The sequence below is a fragment of the Ailuropoda melanoleuca genome, chromosome 19, assembly GCF_002007445.2.
Source record: "Ailuropoda melanoleuca isolate Jingjing chromosome 19, ASM200744v2, whole genome shotgun sequence".
Taxonomy (NCBI): Eukaryota; Metazoa; Chordata; class Mammalia; order Carnivora; family Ursidae; genus Ailuropoda; species Ailuropoda melanoleuca.
In genome coordinates, this window is record NC_048236.1 from 4,498,515 (window position 1) to 4,521,889 (window position 23,375).

The following is a 23,375-nucleotide window of genomic DNA, read 5'->3' on the forward strand; positions in this document are numbered from 1 at the left end:
ACAAGCAGACCGTGGGCAAGAAATCCTTCTTTCCTTCCACAAACATCCATGGAGGGGCTCCATACCAGGGAGGTAAGGTCAACAATCGCCATCCTTGACCCTGTGACTGCCTCAAGGGCCCACACAGAACATTCAACACGCTCTGAGAAGGCAATGGGATGGGAGCAGTGACAAAGCCATGTATACCGTGTTGGAGGGACACCCAAGAGGCTTAAACTAAAATGGGTGGGAGGAAGAGGCTGGAAAGGCTTCCAAGGGCTAAGTCCAGGCAAAAAGGATGAAAAGGAGCCCCCAAGATAGAGAGAGAAGCATGTGCAGGGACTGGGAGCCCGGAGAGTCTGGCCCCTCTGGGAACCTTGAGTGGTTTGTTCAGTATGGCTGTCACTTGGGCAGGGCATGGTGAGAGCTGGATCCAGTGAGATACCCAGGAAGCGGGTCCTACAGCATCCATTCTACCTAGAGCAGAAACACGAGGACTTAGTGTCGCATGTTAATCTGAAGCAGAGAATCTCAAAGTCACTGTACCGTTGTCGTACAGAAGAACAGGAAATATCCATGTTTCACCTCCTCCTAAACTTCCTCCCAGCTACCTTTCTGTAAAAAGCAAGCTCATCTCAAAACAATGTTTGACCAGGAAGTGAAACAGTGAAGTGACAACTTCCTAACCAGCTATGTTGGACATTTCTGTGTGTCCCTCCAGAGCCCCTCTCCACCTGTTCCACCTGGCCCGCGCCCTGGGAGGCTGACACGGGGGAAACTCTCCAGGGTTCCTTGCCCTCTGGCTGCTGAGGATGCGGCTGTCCAGTGAGGCACCAGAGGAAGAGAGGAGGTCTGAAGGAACAGAAAGTCAGGGTACTTACTGCCCTGGCTCCACCCTTATTGGGCTGCTTCGAGTTGGCTGCAACCCTTTGCTGAAGGGCACACACCTTCCACTGACTGTCTCTGTGTTTAGGTAAAGGTTCAGGCCTAAGAGTGGTAAAGGGCCCTTGCTGTTGCTCTCCCAGGTTATTTCTCCATGGTCTCCCAACGGTGCCTCTAAACGCTGGTCTTATCTTTGTAAACAGCCTCTTTCCTCAACTCTCTTCCAAGTGCCAATTCTGAGGATTGCGAATAGTTTCCATTGAGTTCCTGACTGACACACCGTCGTTTTCTTCCAGTATCACTGGGTTTTTTGGTGTATAGGAAATGGAGGGTTGTCAGAATCCTTAGTGTTATTGGACAAGGCCACCCAGAGGGTAAGGAGCACTGGCTGGAGTCAGAAAACCCAGGTTCCAGTCCCATCTATGTGACCTCCGGCGAGTAAAAATCCTTTTGGGCATTAATTTGGGTGAGAGGACTTTGTTGCCCAAGACTACAGGGCAGTAGCAGGCATGATCTGAGGTTTGGGGACCATGGTCCCTGGAGCTCCATTATTCTTCAGAGGTGCCTCAGGGCCACCTTAGGGTAAGGGAGGTGGACCAGAGTAGCCCCTCTTTTATCTTTCCTCATATAGTAAGATTCTATATATGATTTAGTTTAACAAAAATGACAAAAATTCCTTGGAAAGACTTAGAAATTATTGAGCTCGATGAAGCGTGAGGTCTTTCCTGATTTTTAGAGCTGAGATTTCCCATCTGCCCATCCATGGGGTAGAGAACCTGGTAAGGATGCGATCTCCACTACAAGTATGGCGGCCAGGAGCCTAAGCATTCACAGCATCAGAAATACTGAAATTACAAAGAGACAGAAATTGTGACTCGCCCACCCTAAAAGGGCTTGTTCAGGGACAGACGACCTGGAGCCATATTTCTTGTGCACGTTTACAGAACAGCATTTACCTGAGTCATCTTCCATGAACCATTCCTCTGTATCAGTGATGGTGTGTCTCACTTGAAAATCAGTGTGGCCCCTGTGCTGCTCATGGAACGGAGACCTGATACCTTTCCATCGGCAGCCAGCAGAAGATGCTGAGAATAGCAACATGAGTGGTACTGTGGACTGAACCCAAGCATCTGACCCCATTAACTCAGCCAGTATGTGGGAAGCTCTGCAAGTGTTTGCTTCCTCCAGACATGTATTCACATCATGTCTCACTCTACCAGGTCTTTCTTGATAACTCCCTGGCCAGCAGTCATTGCTCTTTTTCCAAGCTCAACTTTCAGCACTATCTTCTGCTGACCTTTGGAGTTAGACACTTGTCAGTGTGGACATCCCACGCTTTCTCTCTTCTGCTAAACTGTGGTCTCCGCTAGAGAAAGGAACATGTGGTGAACTCCTAAAGTCTCTGGCAGGGGGGCAATGTCCTGGAAAGAAAACTGAAGGCTAATCTCAGTCTAAGGGACGCTGGTTATGAGTACAGTGGGTCCGTACTGAAGGCCAAGGCTCTCCCCGTCCCGGGGAGCAGCGTGAACTCTTGCCCACATGGGCTGAACTGCTCTGGAGCCTGGAGGAGCTGACCTGTGGGACTTGGTCTGCCCTTCCAGGCTGTACTTGCTGTCCATTTGCATCTTGTTTCACTCTTGTCAAAATGTTGAGAGGAAGACAGAACACATGGCATGATTTGCACTAACTGAAGACTCTCACGGTCCCTAGGGACACTTTCCAGGTGCCATTCCATATGAGCAATGTCCCCTTTCCTGATTGTCATCACTGGGACCTCAGAGACCCCCGTCCAACTTCTCCTGCAAGTAGCCCCAGCATCCCATTGAAGGTGGTATTGTTCTGTAAATACCCTAATTTCCGATACTACCTCTGGAAAAAAGAAATCATTTTAGCCGGCAAGAGTCAGGGCTGCTTTGAAATTTTGGAAAAAGCATTGAGGAAAAGCCCCAGACTAAAATTAAGATCGACAGAAGTAGTTTTCTAGATTCACCACCTTTCTGGACCGAATATCACTGTGTGACCGTGATCTTGGGTGCTGCTTTCATGGCATGACATGCAAACCAGGCAGTACAGTGTAATCTAAATGGGAAAATAGGAAAGGCCCATCCCGGTCTTTACAAGCATTCTCTGCGTGGCTCTGTTTCATAAATACTTAAGTATACCAAAAATGAGTTCGAAAAAGCTAGGCATCCCATTAAAGGTACCAAAATCCCCCAAGGGGCAGCGTGCAGGGCAAGTCACATCGCTCTCCAGGATGGGAGACGACAGTAAAGATCCAGCCCTGAGCTAGTGGTTTGAGGAGTTTCACCAACAGCTACTGATGACTAAATTCAGGGGTCACCTCTGTGGGTCCAAAATCAAAGTGATCTCCCATCCATAAGCTTGCTTCAGTGACATCCCCGTGCATACGTCCACCTTTGCTCATGAGAGGGGAGGACAGATGGAGAGCTTGGTAGGAAAGCCCGTGCGGCAGACCCAGTTCTTCCTCGTAGGCGCTGTGTGACCTTGGGCAAGGCACCGAGTCTCTCCCTGAAACTTTCCGTTGTCTGTAAAGTAGGGACACGGGAACAGAGTTGTTAGGACGATGTGACTATGTAATTATACAAATACGCTTTAGGCTGCAGTCTGTTTTGACAAAGGGAAGGTATTATAAAGATCAAGCCAAACAAGGTAATTTCTCTGCGCTCCTCTGAAAGCCTCATCCTCCGTCTCCCTGTACACGGAACCAGCCTTGCCCTATTATTTTTTAAAGTGGTTTCCATTCACGTTTAAGTCACTAGTTTCCATTCCAGCAACAGGTCAGTGCGTTAAAGAGGCAGCGAAACAAGTACTTGCCTAAAGCAAACAAAGGAACGAAAAAACCCCTCCATTTTGACTTTTATTTTTGTTTCCTTTTTGTTTTAGGAAATGATTTGGCTCGGCCCATGGGTGCCTGATGGAATAAAGTGTGATAGAAAGATGGTGGGTTTAACATCTGACTCCCGACAACTGTAACAAGTGCAATGTCCCATATACCCTCCCTGAGCCTGCCGCCGAGTCTCCTTGTAGTGAGAATTTGGATAATGACCTTCACACTGCACAAGGGTTATAAGGGAGTATACGCAAAACCCCCTATTACGTAGTGGGAGTGTTCTTCCTCCCTCAGAAAACCCAGTGACGCCAAGTCCAAGGTCATAGATGTGCTCTTGATCTAAGCTTGGGAAGAAACAGAAAAAGGGGAAGCACCCAGGAAGGTCAGAGTAAAACTTTAGCTCCTAGTATAAGGGTGCCCTCGGAGGACTTAAAACTGTCAACGAACTCACGAAGCGGCACACAGACTTTGGGTTGACTGGTTTGATATCAGACACACCTGAATTCAAGGCCAAGTTCTGCCCCTACTAGCTGTGGGAACCTCAGAAAGGGACTGGGTCTCAAACCTCAGCTTCCTTTACCGTGAAATGGGCCCGTATCAATTCCTTCCCTCCGCCTGCTGCTCCCCCTGCCTGTGCTCTCTCTCTGACAAACAATTAAATAAAATCTTTACAAAAAAGAAAAAACAGCAGCAGCCAGAAGCTGCTATGATGTGACGTACTGGTGTCGAGAGCCCTGAGGCTGGCAACTGTGCGGGCGTCACGGACTCAGGGCCTCAGTCCCACTTCTGCCAACAACCGCGAGGGCTTGGAAAGGACGCTGAGCTCCGGAGGGGATGCTGAACAGAGAACCCATCTACACTGATGTCAGACTCCGGACCCATAGAAACTCTGCGACAATAAATGCACTGGTTTTAAACCATGACATTCGTAGCAAGCGTACAGAGTGATGGGAAGCAAATATACCGCTGCTTCTGGAAGTCATTTCCTACAGACAGGGTTGGACGGAGGGAAGACAGGGTCCACCTCTACCCCATCTGTTGAACTCGTGGATGTAGGAATGAGGGAAAGACAAAGAAGCTTCCCTAGACACATCTGGTCCTTCCTGAGCAGCGCCCGGGAAGACCTCTCATGGAGTGCGCTGGACCCTGCCCTGAGCCTCGCCACGCTGGTCACAGCCAGGTCTCCGTGAGGCTGCACAAGGGCCACCTGGCTCTGGGGCTCTGGCTTGCTGACCACTCTGTAAAGTTGGGCTAATCTCTTATTTTCTTCTGTCGGGGGGGGGGGGGGTCTTAGTTTCCACAACTGCAAAAAAGGTATAATTATATGAGTTTTACTCAGCTCAGAAGAATGTTGTGAGAATAACAAAGTAATCACCATGGAAATAGGCTTTTTAAAAGTTAAAATCAAAAAGAACCTCAGTGGCTCTTCTACTGAAGAGTGGGGGGGGGTGAGGGGGCAATCTCTGGCCCCTTCAAGGTAGGCTTCAAATCCCATCTGGAAGCCGCAAGTGCTCTCACACGTGGGAGAGTATCAGGTGCACTGGTTCCTAGGTCTCCGTAGCTCAAAGCTAAATATAGAGAGAAGCTATACTTTTTTCAAGGAATTTTTTAATAATTCATCTTTAATTTCATATTCTTGATTTCTTATATTTCATATTCTTGATTTCTTATATTCCACCAGCTCGCCCCAAAAACTTTCAAAATCAAAACCAGCTATGATCATAACAATAATAATTAGCAATAATCATAACTCAACTTATTTAGTTTAACAACTAATTAATAACTCTTGCACCTCGTCACCACCCTGGCTGCCCCTCCTGGGACCTTCTGGATTTCCCCACCATCCAACATTCATGGATTGATGGCAGGCTCGGTGGGGGCCTCCAGACCTTGCCCCAGCACCACAGTGGGTGCCAAACGGTCATGTGGTTATCATCTGGACAGCCAACCTCCCCAGTCTAATTCTTAGTCCTCCTCTGGGCATGGCCAAAGTGGGTTTGTCACTAGACTCCCCACCCTCACTCCACACCCTAAGTTCTCATGCTCTGTCTTACTTTCCACTGCTGCCTCCTCCTGGGATGTCTTCGCCACTCCCCATTGCTCTCTGTCCCACTATATTCCCTCTCACTCAGATACTGGGAGTTGGCGACCACCTTTCTAAGCCTCAGTGGTCCCATCCTTAAAGTGGGAATTCTAAGAGGACCTACTTCACGAGGTAAGGAGGAAATGGCAGCACAGGGGATGCCCAAGTCCAGGGCTAGGTGCAAAGGGAGAAAGTGTGGCCCATTTGCATTCCCAGTCCTGCTCTTTCCAGGCCCCCCCTCAAATGCCCAGCATCTATGTAGGCTTCCTCCACCCCTCAGCTTGAAATGGCAGCTCCCCTTCTGAATCCTTGCAGTGGCTCCGGGGGCCTTCGTCCCTGCTCCAGCTCCTGGCCGGCTCTCTCTCGGGGGTGGGCATGCGTGGAAGTGGTACCTTCCCCTCCAGTCCGATCAAAAGCAGACACCCTGACTCATTCTTGTCATTTCTGAGCCCAGCCCGGCCACCACATGGAATACTTAACAGCATTCCGTGAACCTTTGTTGATATAAGATGAAATACCAAGGTAAGTGTTTGTTGAAGGAATAAAGGCTGGAAGCTTTAAATGAGAAAGGCCAAGAAAGTAAGTCGCAAAAGTTCTCATCACAAGAAAAAAAAAAAAGTCTAACAATGTATGGTGATGGGTGTTACCTAGACTTATTGTGGTGAACAATTCACAATATATGCAAATATCGAATCATTATGTCGTACACTTGAAACTAATATAATGTTGTGTGTCAATTATAACTCAATAAGAAAAAAAAAAATTCCAATGCCAGAGAACATGAGGAGAGCAGCACAGCCATGTGCAAAGCCAAATAATAATAGTCAACATCTGGGGCACCTGGGTGGCTCAGTCAGTTAGGCACCTGACTTGGGCTCAGGTCATGATCCCGGGGTCCTGGGATTGAGCCCTGAGTTGGGCTCCCTGCTCAGCGGGGAGTCTGCTTCTCCCTCTCCCTCTGCTGCTCCCCCTGCTTGTGCTCTCTCGCTCTCTCTGTCAATACATAAATAAAATAAAAATAAAATAAAAATAAAACAATAATAAATAATAATAATAAAATAAATAAATAAAATAAAAAATAATAAAAAATAAATAAAATAAAAATAAAAAAACAATAATAGTCAACGTTTATGGAGCACTTACTACATGCCAGGCACTGGCATTTTCAGCACTTTGCAGATATTAAGTCATGCAATCCTCCCAACGAGCCCGTGAGGGAGGTGTAGAAATTGCTGACAGTCTATACACCTCACAGGGAGCAAGCTCACTGTGGGCTGGGAACGTGTCCTTCATCCCCCATCCTGCGCCTGCTGCAGGGTAGCTGCTCACCAGACAGGGAGGGCTCACGGATGTTCAGTTTTACCACTCTGTGTGCGCTCCTCACCCCACCCTCCCCAGTCCTGTCCCCCTTACCATCCCACCCCTTGGATGCTTCACTCACACAAAAGCAGAATTAACCATTTCAGTCTCCAAGGGGGTAGCTGCACTATTTGGGAAAACTTGGGAGTTTTTCTTTTCGTGCCTAAAATCACACCTATTTTTTTTTAAGATTTTATTTACTTATTTGACACAGAGAGACAGAGCACAAGCAGAGGGAGCAGGAGCAGGAAAGAGAGAAGCAGGCTGCTCCCTGAGCAGGGAGCCCGATGCAGGGATTGATCACAGGACCCTGGAATCATGACCTGAGCCAAAGGCGGTCACTTATCCCACTGAGCCACCCAGGCGCCCCAAATCACACTTATTTTAATCATACGCAAAGCTGGTATTGCAAATCCATATTCTATGTACTGAGACAGAGGGCTCAAGACCCCAGGGGATTCAGGAGAGGGTGCATGTCAATCAGAAAGGGGTTTCTTTAAAATAACAAAATGCTGGGCTGGTTTCTAAGAAGGGAAAAGGAAAAGGAAAGAGAGAACTTTTCAAGTAAAGAAAATGGTATGTCCAGAAGCCAAAAGCTGCAACGTGAAATTCTGGCATTAAGGCAACAGTAAATACAGATTTCTCTTTCCACACCTGAGTTCCCTGGTAGAGTCTAGGGGCTTGTCTTTTTCAGAAGTTCCCTGGAAGGTTCTAATGTGCAGTCTTTGGGGGAACCTAATGGATTAAACAAGTAATGCCCAGTTCGGCTACAATTAGAATCACGAGGGGAGTTTTAAGACCTGCAGATATTTGGGTCCCACTCCCAGGGACCGATTGAATTGGTCCAGAGAACCAGGCATTAGCATTTCTTGAAACTCCCGGGTGCTTTCTGAGGAGGGTCGGGAATCTATCATGGAAGTAACCAGAGGAGTAAGCGTGAGCAGAGGGTCGGTATAATGGCAAAGGAGACCACTGAGATGGAGTGCAGGGAATTCAACACTGATTCTTGACAGCCTGGTCGAATACAGGTATTAGCTGTACAGATGCGTAACAAGACTTTTTCTTAAAATTAGACTTTAATTTTATGTTACGGATTTTATATATACCACCTACTTCCAAAAAGCTTTGCAAGGCACTCTAAACCAAAACACGGTCTGATCACAGCACAAATAATTAACGAGAGGAAAGATGGAGATCAGGCTGAGGTTGATAAAGGGTAGTGAGAGAGGAGAAAATTGGATCAGGAGTTCTGAAGGATGTGAGGCAAGGCCCCGCCCCTGTCTTGTGCTATTTCGGTCACCTCCCATCCTTCAGTGGCATCAGGGGTGCTCATGCCTGTAAGTTCCATCCCTAACCCTGACTCTGCTTTGGGGGCCCCAGACCCAGGGGCCTAGCGCTCCACCTATGCATCCCCCATGGGGTACCCTGCAACGCCACCCACGGGGCGGGGGGGGGCCTCGCAGATGTCTGGGGGAGTGCATCAGTGATCCAGCTCACTTCTAACAGGCAGCCTTTCCACAGAATGACTGTGAACGTGGATTATCTGTGCACAATGCAAACTGAAGGGTCTGCAAGTTAAAATGAGAAAGGCAGGGGCGCCTGGAGAGCATAGTCAGTTAAGCATCCAATTCTTGGTTTCAGCTCAGGTCATGATCTCAGGATCGTGAGATTGAGCCCCGTGTCAGGCTCTGAGCTCAGCGTGGAGCCCGCTTAAGATTCTCCCTCTCTCTCCCTCTCTCTCCCTCTTCCCCTCCCTGCCCCCTGTGCACTTGCACACTCTCTCGTCATTCTTTCTCTCTCTATAAAAAAAAGAGAGAGACAGAAAGAGAGAGAGAATAGAAGGGCAGTTCAGGGAAAATCAGATCTTTGATGAGGGCCATGACAGTGAAAGCAAATCCTTCACTGGGAGACTTTTAGTTGGAGAACCTTTCACAAAGGGGGCACCTGGGGGGATCAGTCCGCTAAGCGTCTGCCTTCAGCTCAGTTCATGATCCCAGGGTCCTGGGGTCAAGCCGCACGTCAGGCTCCCTGCTCACTGGGGAGTCTGGTTCTCCCTCTCCCTCTGTGCGCTTATGCTCTCTCCCATTCACCCTTTCTCAAATAAATAATAAAATCTTAAAAAAAAAAAAAAAGGAAAGTTTCGGGGCACCTGGGTGGCTCAGTTGTTAAGCGTCTGCCTTCGGCTCAGGGCGTGATCCCGGCATTATGGGATCGAGCCCCACATCAGGCTCTTCCACTGGGGGCCTGCTTCTTCCTCTCCTACTCCCCCTGCTTGTGTTCCCTCTCTCACTGGCTGTCTCTATCTCTGTCAAATAAATAAAATCTTTTTAAAAAAAAAGAAAGTATCACAAAGAACACGGAATTCAGTCCTGTCCCTGTCACCAATTCAAAACTGGGGCGAGGGGCGCCTGGGTGGCACAGTGGTTAAGCGTCTGCCTTCGGCTCAGGGCGTGATCCCGGCATTATGGGTTCGAGCCCCACATCAGGCTCCTCTGCTATGAGCCTGCTTCTTCCTCTCCCACTCCCCCTGCTTGTGTTCCCTCTCTCGCTAGCTGTCTCTAATCTCTGTCAAGTAAATAAATAAAATCTTTAAAAAAAAAAAAAAAAACTGGGGCGAATCTACTATGTGTCCATTACGTGTGTGTGTGTGTGTGTGTGTGTGTGTCTAATAGAGACACGTGCATGTGTGTGTGGTGTACGTGCGGGCACACAAATGCGTGGGTGCTTTTGTACGTCAGTGTGTCTGCTCTAAACCTGTATCAGTGTTTTTCAACTCTTTTCTCATTATCTTCTCCCCTAGGAAGCCTTTTCAGACATTTATTCTCTCATCGCCCCCATGAAAATCGAATAAAACAGATACACTATACATGTATTTGTGCTTTCTCTATAAAAAAGAGTAAGATTCTTTTCACCCCTTAAGAGCCAATTTCACCCCCTTGGGGAGACAGCGTTCCTCTGGAGAGTGCATGATCTCTCCACGTATCTGTGCGCACATGTGCACATGCACGTGCACGCACACACACCCACATGAGTTGCACGCACACAAACACACCACTCAAGCCCGCTGGCTCTTGGGAAAGAGGCCGACAGAGCATTCTGAGCTCCCACAGGAGAGGCTCGCCGTCCATCACAGCCAACCAGGAGAGCAGTGATCCTTGCAGGAAATAGCCGCCGGTGGTTAGAAAGCTGGGGCACTCTAGCCAGTCTAAGCTCGCGGGGCACGACCTCATTTCCCAATTTTCAGAGTTGGGAGAGGTTTCAAAAAGCCACATGGGCAGAAAATATCTAATTGTATATAAAAGGAAATTTCCTGAAATTCTAATTTTTACACTGCCATTGTAAACTATTAAGTTCACGGATCTCTTTCAAGGTAAGTGAACAGAACACATTTGGGACAAAAGACAACCAGCAGTGTATTGAACCCTTTCTAGATCTGGTCACCAGGATTGGCAAGATTGTATTAAACAAACGATCAATCTCTGAGAAACTCCCCGAGGATGTGACCAATGTTTAGCTCTTGCAAAGACTTGCAGTGGATGTGGAAGTAAAGGTTAGTGCAACTGCCTTCAAATGCCTTACGGCCCAGTTTTGTTGCAACTTAAACCAGATAGAATGCCTGAGCGCATCAACTCCTGTGTGAGCTGCAGCAACCCCAGGACACAGGAGAGATAGTCCCTCCCTTGCTCCTCTGAGTAACCCCAGCTCTTCAAAAGCACAGCATCATTTTAAGCCATTTCTAACCTTAAGAAACCCTTCACGTAATAGGTACTGACCACTTTCATGCTTGCCATGAAATAATCTTTCCACAAGAACATTACACTAACAGGCTTCTAGATGGGGAACAGATGTGCTAACAATTGCTGCTATTTAATGAACACCTACTATGTGCCCAAGGCTACAGGTTATGTCCAAATACACGGATTCTTTCTACACCAAGCCCTGTGGAAGTCATCCAGCCTCTGTTTAAATACGTTCCTCAGGGGCGCCTGGGGTTAAGTGCCAGACTCGCTTTCAGCACAGGTCATGATCTCATGGGTCCCGGGATCCATCCCTGTGTCAGGCTCCGTGCTCAGCACAGTCTCCTTGAATATTCTCTCCCTCTGCCCCTCCCCCCTACTCATGCACATGCATTCACGCTCTTTCTCTCTCTCTCCCTCCCTCTAATAAATAAATCTTAAAATAAATAAATACATCCTTCACGGGTAGCTCACCCCTCTCTCAAGGTATCCATTGTTCTGTCTGACAACTCTCCGTGCAAGGAAGTTCTTCAGTCTGTTCAATTAAAATCAGCCCCTTTCCTACTTAAAATTTAAAATCAGCCCTCAGCACTCACCCTCGGGGTTGACCCAGGAAGTCTACTCCCTTCTCCACGTGGCTGACTGAAAGCAGGGCTCATGCTCAGCAGACGTCCTCACCGGGGTCCCATCTTCAGGACAGGCTGAGGGGGGAATCACTAGGCTGAGGGTAAGGCTGTTGGGGGACTGTTTTACACGCTGTTCCTATTACTGAGTGGCGTGATTCATATCTCATTGGGCCTGTATCCCCCAACTCCATGTCTAGTGAATCAGATGAATCTGGGCAAGTGGAAGAAGGCGGCCATGTTGGGAGCCGCAGGAAGCACCCCACACCTCCCTGAGGGTGCTGCTGGTTACCCGTGACCCTCAGCCACGGCCATGTCTGCTCTTGACATGCATCCGTCCACTCACACAGGCCGAAGAGGTGTACTGAGTCCAGCCACTTTCCTTTTTTTAAGTGGTTTGTATGAACTTGGGCTATGGGTAGTGAGCAACACCCAAGTTCAAACGACATCCAGTGCAGGATGGGGAGAGGAGGAGGTCGTAGAAAGGCCCGAAGGTGGTAAGGAAACACTGTCCCTCACCCCCAAACACGACACAGCCTGCCTTGGCCTCTGGTCGCTGCTCCAGGGAGTCAGTAAGTTAGGGACACTTAGGAGCTATGGGACTTTGATAAGCCACTTAACCGCTGCTGCCTCAGTTTCCTCGTCTACACAACAGGGCTACTAGTGATAGTATTATTATGCAATGTAAAGCAATTAGAAAGCACGTAGTAAGCACTTGATAATTGTTAGTTAATATTACTATCATACTTTGGTCTCCAAGGAAGCCCTTGATTGTTGCAACTTGTTTTCCCTCAGTGAAAAGGCTGCACTTTGGTGACACTCAAGGGGATGAGGACGGTGGAGAACAAAATCTGTGATTGGCTTTACCCCAGCCTCCCCCAGGCTGGCCCAGTGAGTCAGATAATTCCACATTCCTGGATCTACGTTTGGAATAACCTTTATTAAAATCACGCCCAAAGAATTTGCTGGAGTTATAAAATCAATATTCGGTGTTAAATATCCTAATAAGACATTCTAAGCTTTTATCATTGCTGTCCTAGGATCTGTAAGACTTCAGAGAAGATTCTATTGTACAATTTTTTCTGAGGAAATACTGATAAGGATTTTTTGTTGCAAACCACAGAACACACGCTAGCTAATTAAAGCGGAGCAGGAATTGCTCCAGAAAGCCAGTTTCTGACTCTGCTGTGAAGAAGCAGGGCCCACAAGGAACATGTTCAAACCGTGCAGGGCCACAGTGGAGAAGGACAAATGTTCGCTCTGCGCGTCGGCATTGAAATCAGCTGAAAGTGTTCTCCGATACATGAACATATGAATAACGAGTCCAAGTGCCCTTTATCAAGACTTGTTGGCATAGGACAGAACCAACTTTCTGCCAGATCGCAGTATCTGAGACTGCTGAGAAAGAAGTCCTGAATATGAGGGAACGAGGTGCACACACACACCCACACATGCACGCACGCACACACACAGACGCACAGGCACAATGCAACTGGCTAGTGAAAGTTGATCCAAATAAGTAAACAATGGCCAGAAATAAGTGGATTCCATGAATTTACACAATCTGAGTTGAGGGCAGGATTCAGCAGGCCTAGGAATGCAGTCCCATCTATGTCATAGTTGAAAAATTCCCCAGAGAGGCCAAGTGTCTCAGTCAAGGGCACAAGGGAGTGAAGGGCATAAAGTGCCCCCAAGTGTTTACCATTAGGAATGTTTGCCCCAGAAGACAACATTCTCCTTTCTCAGGAAATCAGCCTTCTGGAGCAGTGGTCTGAGGCCTCCCAGACTGGCTTGCCCGTTGGAACCGCTTACCTATCTCCCTCCGGTGGGCAAAACTGGCTTGGCGATGAGGTCATCATCTCATTTTCACGCGGTGACATCCCTAGGCAGAGACCCTGCTGTACGTCCGCACCGCCAGGTGGCCACGTCCCCGCGCACAGATGTCTGAGCCCCGCCCGGAGACGCAGCAAGTGTGAGTTAGCAGCGCGGGGCGTGGCGGGAGCCAGGCCAGGCATAAACATCAAGGGGACTGTTTGACAGATCCCCTCCCCCAGTACGGAGGAAGTGAGAAAAAGCACGCCTTTACACATCGTCTGCCTTCATGCTACAACGGGGCCGGGTCACTGTGACAGACGCTGTGTGGACCACAAAGCCAAAAACACTTACTGCGTCACCCTTAACAGAAGCAGTGTGCTGGCCCCCACCTCGGTTATGGGAGCTCCACGATCCTGGACCAAGCAGACGGTAACCTGCTTGAGAACCGAGTCCTTCTGGAATCTCCCTCGGCGCCTCACACAGTGCTCAGTACACAGTAAAATCAAAGAACCCATTTCAAAGCCGACAGGGACCTCGGCTTGCATTTCATCCAATCCCCGTGTTTAAAGATGAAGAAACCCAAACAACCAGTTCAAAATAAGAGACTGCTGGGAAGCAGGAGCAAAAACCAAGTTCCCTGAATGCCGCTGTATGGCTGTTACTCAACGAATATTTGGCGAATATGGAAACAATGCCGATACATATGTATGATTTAACAATGGCATTATTTGAGCCTACAGTGTGTGCCAAATGCTATATACTTAACATACGTTTATAGTATGTGGTATGCATAATACGTGATCTTTAGACCTGGCAGTAAGATCATGGCACACAAATTCCCTTGTAGGAAACAGCCAGCCGTGAGGAGAGGAACTGTCTCATCCATGACTTCGAGGTAACCATTGTCAGTTGGTTACTGGTCCTATTTGCTTGGATGCTACTAAAGGAAATCAGCACCAAGCCCAGAGAGCAGAGCCATGGCAAGAGTGACATTTATCTTCCATCCCGTGGCCTCTTTCCGCAGCTCCCGTAGACTTTCCTTTCCCTGTGTCACAACTAGGTGCACCTGACAACCCCTCTTTTCCCCTCCTTGACAGATGTCTGGTTACACATTGGGAGGTACCCCTTCACTCCAAAGGGCTAGCCAGCCAGGCATTTCCACCGAGGGCCATTTATCTCCCACTCTGGAATGAAACGTGCCTCGCCCTTGATAGTGTAATTCTTGGCACCCAGGTAGAAAAATGTTTTCTGAAGAGCATCAGGCTGAGATAAGCTTCAAATAGCCCTTTTAGGTGACCTAAAGTGGGAGACGGGCCAGAAGGGATCCTCCAAGATTGTTCTCATGGGTGTCAAGAGAAGCTTCTGCAGTCTTGATTGGGGTGGAGCACCTGGGGTTCCTTCACCTCTTGCTCCTACCTCCTGCTGCCCCAGCAGCAGGCCCGTCAGGGGAAGAGGTAAATAGCATCCTCTCCCTTCTCTGTCTCAGCTTAGCTGGGACTCTCCTCTCATGTTTCACCCCTGAACTGAGTCCCAAGTCCTTCCCTGCATGTGTTGTCAAACGCTGCTTAGTGCCTTCCTGATACCCAACCTCCTTGCTTGGAGCTGCCATAGTCTTGTACCTGCCCCTGGGTCACAGTCCTCCTGCGTGCGCAGTGTGCCCTGCCCCATCCATCCCCAGGCTGCAAGGTCTGCCAGGCCTAACTATGCCTGCCTTGTGCAGCTCATTCCCTAGCAGAGCTATGGCCTGGCATCTGGTCGACCTTGATACACAGCTCCCACATGGAAAAGGGTATTTCAAGCAACTTTGACTTTAATTTTGTTATTTTAATTATTAATGCACATTGAAAGATGTGGTTGGAGTCCCAGCTCTACCACTTTCCGTGGGACGCCAAGTAAAAAGTGAACCCTTCAAGCCCCAGATTTCCCTACCCCATGGCACTGTGGCAGCAGGGATACTGAATTAAGAGGTACTATGAGTACCTCTTAATTTTGCTCTTTGCCATCTTCGACCCTGTCTTGTGTCTCAGGATGATTCAGAAAGGCCCTAACATCAGTGGGGCTGGGCTGTCATGTGATGAACCGCAGCCAATAGTTCTATTCTCCACCCTGACTTGAGTCTGCTGTGTGGCATTATAAAAGCCTAACCTCTCTGAGCCTCAATGTCCCATAGCACGCTGCTTGGAAGCTGCTGGAATCCCATGAAGACTCCATGAAATTCACTGAATTCCACAAATAACATAGTTCATTTTCTTTTGATTAATGATTTTATCTTTATACTGTCCTGGAATATTGTTATTTTTTTTTTAATTGTAGGACTCTACCATCTATCTGTAAATGAGTCTGATTCTTAGTAGTGGAGTAAGGGCTGACTGGAATACACTCGAGGTTTCTTTTCAGTCAAGGGCTTCAGCCTTACAAAGATGAGTTTCAAAGCGTACCCTAGAATCCTAAGGCACTTTGGCCGGTGCCTAAATCTTGGACAAACTGGCAAGGGGACAAAGTCTGCCTCTGGTAGCCACCCCCACATCACACAGCAGGCACCATTCACTCCTTGCCCTGACAGACACCTAGCATATGATGTCCGGGGCATGCAGAAAGACTCCTGGTCTCCCTCTACCCTTCCTTCTCATCCTCTTCTTCCTGCCACCTAACCTGATAATGTAATCCTAGCTAATGTGGCATCTGGTGACCCAGTGTGCATGTGTAGCCCATTCAGGGTGACACCTATATTTGATAAAGGGCCTTTGGGGGCCATGCCTTAAGCCAAGGGGTCGATGCTACCGTGGCAGAGAAATAGAGAGGAGACTTGAGAACAGCTGGGTCTTCAGGTGGCTCTAATGCCCTTACCTGGTAATCACCTAAGTGTAGAGATCTGACTTGTTCTTGGATTGTTCATGTGACCCACAGAGAATTTAGGAAAAACAAAGCCTTACATATCCTACTCTGGGTTTAGTACACTTTGTCCTCACACAGCTGAGAGGTGGTGGGGGAAATGAGGCAATAGAGAGAGCATGGATCCTGACGCCCAGGGGTGGGGTTTGCAGCCGGTCCCACCATGTCCTAGCTCTGCGGCCTTGGTCAGGGGACACACTTTCTCTGAGTTGCAGTTTCCTTATCTGCAAACTGGGAGTAGTAACAGGACGTAGCCAAGGTAAGCAAGGTATTCAGACCAGCACACAGCCACGGCTATTATGACTCACCTTCCAAACTGACTGTCTGATTTCCAAAAATGCAGAGAGAGCCAGTACACCCAAGAGGACTGGAAGGTGACGGCGAGGTTCTCCACCTCAAAGTCAAGTCTGTTTCCCTCTGTCACCCCCACCCTTTGGACCCCTGCCATCCTCCCAATCTCTTCCCCAACATCTTCTATTTCAAGCACCTTATGATCTGGGGATGGGGATAAGCAGCTGGGAAAAAACCAAAAACCAGAAACATGTCGATGACTGTTTTTGTAACGGCATAGGGTACGGAGTGGATTCTAAAGGCATGGGCCAATATTTAAGGTGACTGAGATACCATGATCATTGGGGTGACCTGAGAGCAGCTGGAAGGCTCACTGCCCCCTCAAATTTCTCTCCCACGTTTGCATGTCACGGGGCCTTAAATTCCCACCACCGTCTGGGTTCTGGCTATTCAGATGGGCCCTTGTGATGTTATGGGCGATGTTCCCATAATGGGCTATGCACCTGAATCACAGGGCACTGGTGAATTACAGATGTCTGGGACCCTATCCCCTGAAGACTCCGACTCATGAGTTTGTGCTGGAGTTTGGAACGTGTCCCCAGCAGTTCTTAGGACCATGAAGGGCTGAGGAATCCTGTTCTGGTGGAGACGTCCCAGCTCTGGAGTCAGGATCTCCAGGTTTCTCCCTCTGCTTATGCCGAACAGCACAGTACGCAGAGCCCAGCAAGCACCTTGTCTGTGACAAAGAGGAAATCTTTTTCTTCCTCCAAGGGGCTGAGAGTGAGAATAAAATCAGGGAAGAGACTCACCAATGCATCACAAACTGTAAGGACACATAAGGAACCATTTTCAGGGTGCAGGGGAAAGGTCAGGAAAGGGAACGCTGGCCTGGTTGGAGTGTTTCACTATCAAGCTGAAGCAATTGAACTTGATCTAGCAGGAAGAGAAGCAAGTGTGATAAAGTATTCGAGGAATATTAAGCTAATGGCCTCAAACCTGGTGGACAGGAGGAGAGAGAGGCTGCAGGCAGGATGCCATGACAGGGGGTGATGAGGTAACGTGGCAGTAAGAAACACGGAAATAAATCATTTCTATGGTAGAGAATGATTCCTTGTTCACCAGCCTGCTCTCCCTCTTCCTGGGAACACAGCTAGGTGATACTTGAGTTCTGGACTATGGAAAGCAGGAGACAATGATTTGGCCACTTCCCATCAGAGACCATGCAAACCTTCCAGATAATTCTCCACCTTCCATCTCCCCCTGTGCGGGCAAACCCTGAGTCCCACAGAGGAGCTGGCAGCCCTAGGGGGTGCAGGACATGAGCGGAAGGAGCCTGAGCAGAGAAAACCATTCACTCAACCCTGCGCTGAGCTAGTAGGTGAACAAGCTGATGGGCTGTGGTTTCCACAGCGGCCACACGCTGACCAACAAAATACCTCGGCGAAAAATCTGGCTTACAAGAGAGATTCGTGTTTCTGATCTTATTTGTCCCTTACAATATCCTGCCACACAGATCAGATCTCTGTGGTGTTCCTTAAGCACCCAACTGAGGAGAGGTCACATAATTCTGGCATGGCTCCCCTCTCCCGGAGTCCTGGGGTCAGGCCCTGCCCAGAACTCTATCCCCAAAGGGAAAATCTGAGGCATCTGTGATCAATGACCACAGACAAATGGCTCCTTCAGTTTCTAAGGCAAGTGACACTGTGGATGCTAGATTTTATGAAGTGACTACAAAATGCTTACAGCACCCAAGTGAGAGAATGAATAAAAAGCAGGGGAGACTGCGGCCCCCCTCCCCCGCCCCCGTGCTGTACGTACTCCCTGGGCCTCTGCTCCTGGTCAGCATGCATAGCAGAGGCGTGCATTGAGGAGAGAGGAGCCTTGAGCTGAATCAAGAAAACAATATCTGTTGCCATGACAACCTCCCCAACTGGATTTTTAAGAGATAGTAACTGGGACATGGTTTTCACTTCCTCTTCATTCTAGGTAATGGGTTCCCAGTTGGACGCCATTCACTACATCCTTCCTTCACCTTTTGTGTCATTTCTCCATCCTGATACTTGCTGCTTTCCTCCTTGCCAGAGAATAATGATGAACAGAAGTGGGAAACACCGTCTTAAGGTCCGTAGAGGTTGATGCGGCGGGGAGAGTAACCAGCACCGAACTTGTACACGCACAGCCTGCGGGTGGCCCGAGACACACTGAGGAGACGTCCCATTTCAGATCTCCTCAGATGCGACAGGGCCAAGCACACCAGCTTCAGATAATGAAGCGTGTGCCTCTCTCTTAAAATATACTTGCCCTGGAAGCAGTGGTACCATATGCAACCTTCAACATTGTAAATACGCGTCCACATCTCTCAACCTACCCTCAGAAGGGCTTCCTGGTCCTACCCTAACTCATATTCCTGTCACCTTCCCGCTTCTCTTCACGCTTTCTTCGCCACAGCCACACAGAACTCAGTCCTTCCAGGCCACGCTGCTATCTCCTGCCCCCGAGCCATTGTTCCCATAGTTCCCTTCATCCAGGACCTTCTATTTATTTCCCTCAGTCTCTGCTTCTTCATCAGCCTTGCCAGAATCTCTTGTGCCTCATTCTTCCCCCGCCATTGGGCATATCCTGAGCATAGTCCTTACCTCCTTACTCCTTCAGGCTGGAACCTTCCTCCTCCTGGAACTTATTCCTTCCCCTACAGCTCTGAGCAGAACTTCAAACCCACACCCCCCGCCCCGGCCTTCCTGTCATTCTGAGTGTGGGTTTCCCAGCACTCTGGGGGACATCGGCACTTGACTGACCTGCCATCACCTCAAACAAAACACTTGCAACACCAGAAGATTATTTTGATTAATAACTGTTGCTGTCCTCGCTGCTCTATCATAGATTCATAGGGTTTCAGGTTAAAAGGAACTGTAAAGGTCAAGCCCAATTAGTTGATCTGCACTCAGTCCATTCACAGCATCTTAGACAATCACGATCAAGCCCGTCCATGGCGTCACCATCCCAAACATGGAAACCAGTGTCTTGGGAGGTGAATTTACCACGATACCGCTGAATCTTGAGCTTCGGTGTCCCTCACGTATTTGCACACTTTTCTTTCAAGGCCTATGCCCTACTTGGCATTCACTTCACTCTTCCACAGCATACCCCTCCTTTCAGCCCTGCTTGGAGCCCATGATGGCTGCCTCACAAGGAACACCGGAGAATCCTCGTCAAGACTCTCCTTCTGACATGGTCATGGCGAATACAGTCCTGAGAGCAACAGCAAACACAGAGCAGCTCACGTTTTAACTTCCTTCTCTTCCTGAAAGCCATACGGCATGTATCCTAAAATGTTCGACTGTGAATTTTATCTGCTAAGAGGAGGCGAGACTAAATGACTTCTAAGAGCTTTCTCCAAGGCAGAAATTCTACCATGTTGTGATTTTTTTAAACTCCATTTTATGGAAGAGGAAATTTGGCCTTAAAGACAGTCTCACACCCAATTATGAGCCCTTGGAGTACAGGCTTCTTACCCTGAGTTCATGAATCTGTCACCACATCATGTGATAAGCATATGAGCCTTTCCACCAGGGACCAAGTCAAGGCCCTACCCTGTGTAGAAATTCCTGGTTGCTTCCCATGTACTTATGAGGGAGCAAAAACCATTTACCTGCCATTCACAACCCTTTCCATTATTGTTTTTTCTTTTCTCTATCTTCTTTCCAACTGCACCCTCCATATACCATTCTCTCCAGCCAACCTTGTATACCCCCTGGGCCCTGAACAGCCTCACCTTATACTATTGCTGAACCTGACATGGTTGCCATTCTCTGAATCCTAATCATTTTTTCCAACCACAACTCAGGTCCTACCTCCCTTCAAACTACGCTTGGAAACCTCATTCGGGCCATACTGGTCCCCACACTTACACCCCTCATTTCATTTCCTGTCACCCATGAGGCACTGATGCTTGGTTGAAGTTTTACCCCTTAGCGGCAAGCTCATGGACCGCGGGCAGCCTACCCTCCTTGCTCTCCAGGCCCCCTCATCAGTTTCCGCAGAGCCCGGCACAGAGCAGGTGGCTTCACAAACATCGTTGGTAATTGGTTGCCTTGTTGATTGACTGACTGACTGTTTTCAATCCCTTCACACTCAAAGTTCTTTATCTTACTAATACCTCCTTCATGCCTAGCTTCTAAAATTACTTGTCACTCCAATGTCCCAGCACAATATCACAAAGGAATAAAGCAAGTTATGAAAGAAAGGTCCAATGCATTCCTTTCCTCCCCTTTCTGGTTTACCTGTGGTCAATTCGGGATGATTCATGCTAAGAACTTTCTTGCCTCAACCTCATCCGCCCTACGAAATGCATGCTTCTAGGAGGGGCTGAACATCATGGCACCCTTTGGATGCCCCACTATTTGGTTAGCTCTATTTACCCACGCTCGGGGCTGGTGGTTCTCAGTCTTTGATGAATCCCAGAATCACCCAGGGAAGCTTCATAAGGATACAGATGCCCGGACCTTCCCCAAAGCCTCCTAAACATGAATATCTGGAGAAGGGGACTAAACAAGCCCATGTAAGGAAGTTTTTTCCAGTGACTTTTTCACACCCCAAAGAGGAACACCGTTGGCCTAGCCACTGTTGCCCATGACTGCTACAGCAAATGTAATTCAAAGAATCTTCCCACACTAGCAGAGCTTTACAGGGTGCTTCTAGAAGTTAAAACTTCTTTCTTTTTCCCAGGAAGGATTCATTTAATTTCTGACGACAGGCTCTCTAGCTTATTTATCCTCAACGAATTTCACCTCTCAGAACTAAGAGACCCCTTGACTACAGATATGTTTCCAAAGTAGATTCTCATCGGGGAGCTGGCAGACAAATTGCCCCAGTAGTTGGAGCTGACCCCTCAGAACACAAGCAGAGTCAGAGCTAGGATGCCCTGGGTAGAGAGAACCTTCTTATCACTGACCCACATCTTCCGGAAAGCCGTGCTTACCCACTTTGCTCCTTCACTATTTCTAGTCCTCCAGCTCTGATGACAAAGACCAAGAGGATGTCTCCTGGACAACAGTTTTTAAAAATACCAGCTATCGAGAGTCTATTATGTTATTTGCATAGCCCAGCTAGACAATACATGTAAACACATGTTATGATATTTTCTATAAGAGCAACTATGGCTAGGCCGAGCTAGAAGGTCGCTGGGAGGGAGGGGTCCTCCTGGAATCAAAGGGCATAGACTCTAGAGCTTTCTTTCTCATCTACAGGTTAAAGTTATAGGCATCTTCCAGGTGAGCTTGCGAAACCCTGCCCAGAGCCCAGTGACTGGAAAGGGAATGAAGCCCCTGAAATAACATCTCCATGGGGTGCAAGGTCAGGGCCAGTGCAGCCCCCCAGTGGTTTGATGCATCCTGGTCCAGTCCCCAAAGCTATGTGAGAGCTCCCTGGGATGAAGGACCAACTGACAGGAGGAATCAACCACCCTGAAGCTAGAGGAGCCCTACCACTGGTCAGGGATCTGCACACCCTCTGCGGGAGGCCCACCACATCAGTCCAGACAGTGGCTTCTGGGGGCCTCCAGCTCCCAAGCAGCAGCCGGGCACAGGCAATCAGAGCCAGTGATATTTACACGCTGCTCCCACTCCCGGGGTCTGTGTCCTGCCCCAGTGACAAGGCAGGTGCAGACAGGCCTGAGTCTGACTTCTTGGACACGCCAAGGCAGGGGAGGTCACGGGCTTGGCTTCTCACTAACTAGGCTGCAATAGGCTTGCAGGAGAAGCTGCATTTTTGCCCCAGATTCATACAGAACTTATTCAGTGCTCACACCAATGCCATGAAATGTGTCCTACCACCATCAGCCCAGCACTGGTAAGAAAACGGTGGCACAGAGAGCCAGAGCAGCCTGTTCTAGCCCGCCCAGCTGGACACCCACAGCCCGGTGCCCAAAGCCAGCACTCCTCTGCTGTGCCTCCTGCCACCACTAATAGGGACCCAGCGCCTGGCAACGCAAAAGGAATCCAGACGAAAAGGTGTTTACCTGACTGTCTAAATGGATGGAGTCTCGGCCCTAAGTGGAGAAAGGCAGGCTGGGAAAGCAACATCAGTGGGCAGGGATACAGGAGCTGAGCGCACTAACAACGGGCTTCAGTATCTGCAGACCCACCGCACTCACTCCCACCATCTGCCGCGGGACCTGAGGCAAACAGGAAAAGACACACTCACAGACAGAGCAGGGCAGGTGAACTTGGGTATTGGTTCCTGCCCACAGACCCAAACCTGGACTAGTGGAAGAGAAAAACAGTTGCTTAATGTGCTGAAGGGAACAGCAAAACCTAGGGCTCCCGAGCTTAGGTGAGGTGCCCAAGGGGACCAGGCAGCCAGCAGACAGCAGGGATCTGAGAGGGAATGCCGCAAGATTTGAACTTGTCTGTTCTGGAAGTCATGACTTGACTTGTGCTCTGCACCCCTGTCAGGGCCTTCCAGCTCACTCAATGAACAAAACAACTAGTCATTTCCATCGACAATCAGCAGGACTCCCGTTTTATTTCCCCCATGCTGAATTAATGGTTATTTGACTAGACCGACCCCATGCATGGATGGTTCTGGAGTCCTGTGGATAGGGCTTTATAGTCCGTCAGCATCTGTTAACTGAGCACAGATTGGGTGCAAGCTCTCTATCAACAGCACTCCTGATCGTGTGCCCTGAAGCTGTTAGAAATTCTCGACATTAATCCCCTCTAGTAAGGCTACCTATTTCAGCCGTGGCAGAAGCCGCCTGCAGTCAGACTTGTCTCTGATCAGGACTCAGTGGCTCTCTTCCAGAGCTGCACCCTGGAGTCACCTGGAGGTGGGGGTGAGAAAACAGATTCTGGGTTCCTCTCCCT

The 23,375-nt window shown here is 48.8% G+C and overlaps 1 protein-coding gene across 6 annotated transcripts in view; it reads right to left on the bottom strand.

The window, feature by feature from the left end:
* Positions 1-23,375, bottom strand: part of CLIC5 (chloride intracellular channel 5) — a 160,190-nt gene that overhangs the window by 74,801 nt on the left and 62,014 nt on the right. Inside the window, exon 1 of one of the 6 annotated variants that reach the window (XM_034648303.1) lies at positions 13,327-23,208. The exons of the other annotated variants lie outside the window; for them this stretch is intronic. The gene's annotated coding sequence lies outside the window, so the exon portion shown is untranslated. Of the gene's footprint in view, positions 1-13,326; positions 23,209-23,375 lie in introns of those variants that run through there. 6 annotated transcript variants of the gene reach the window in all.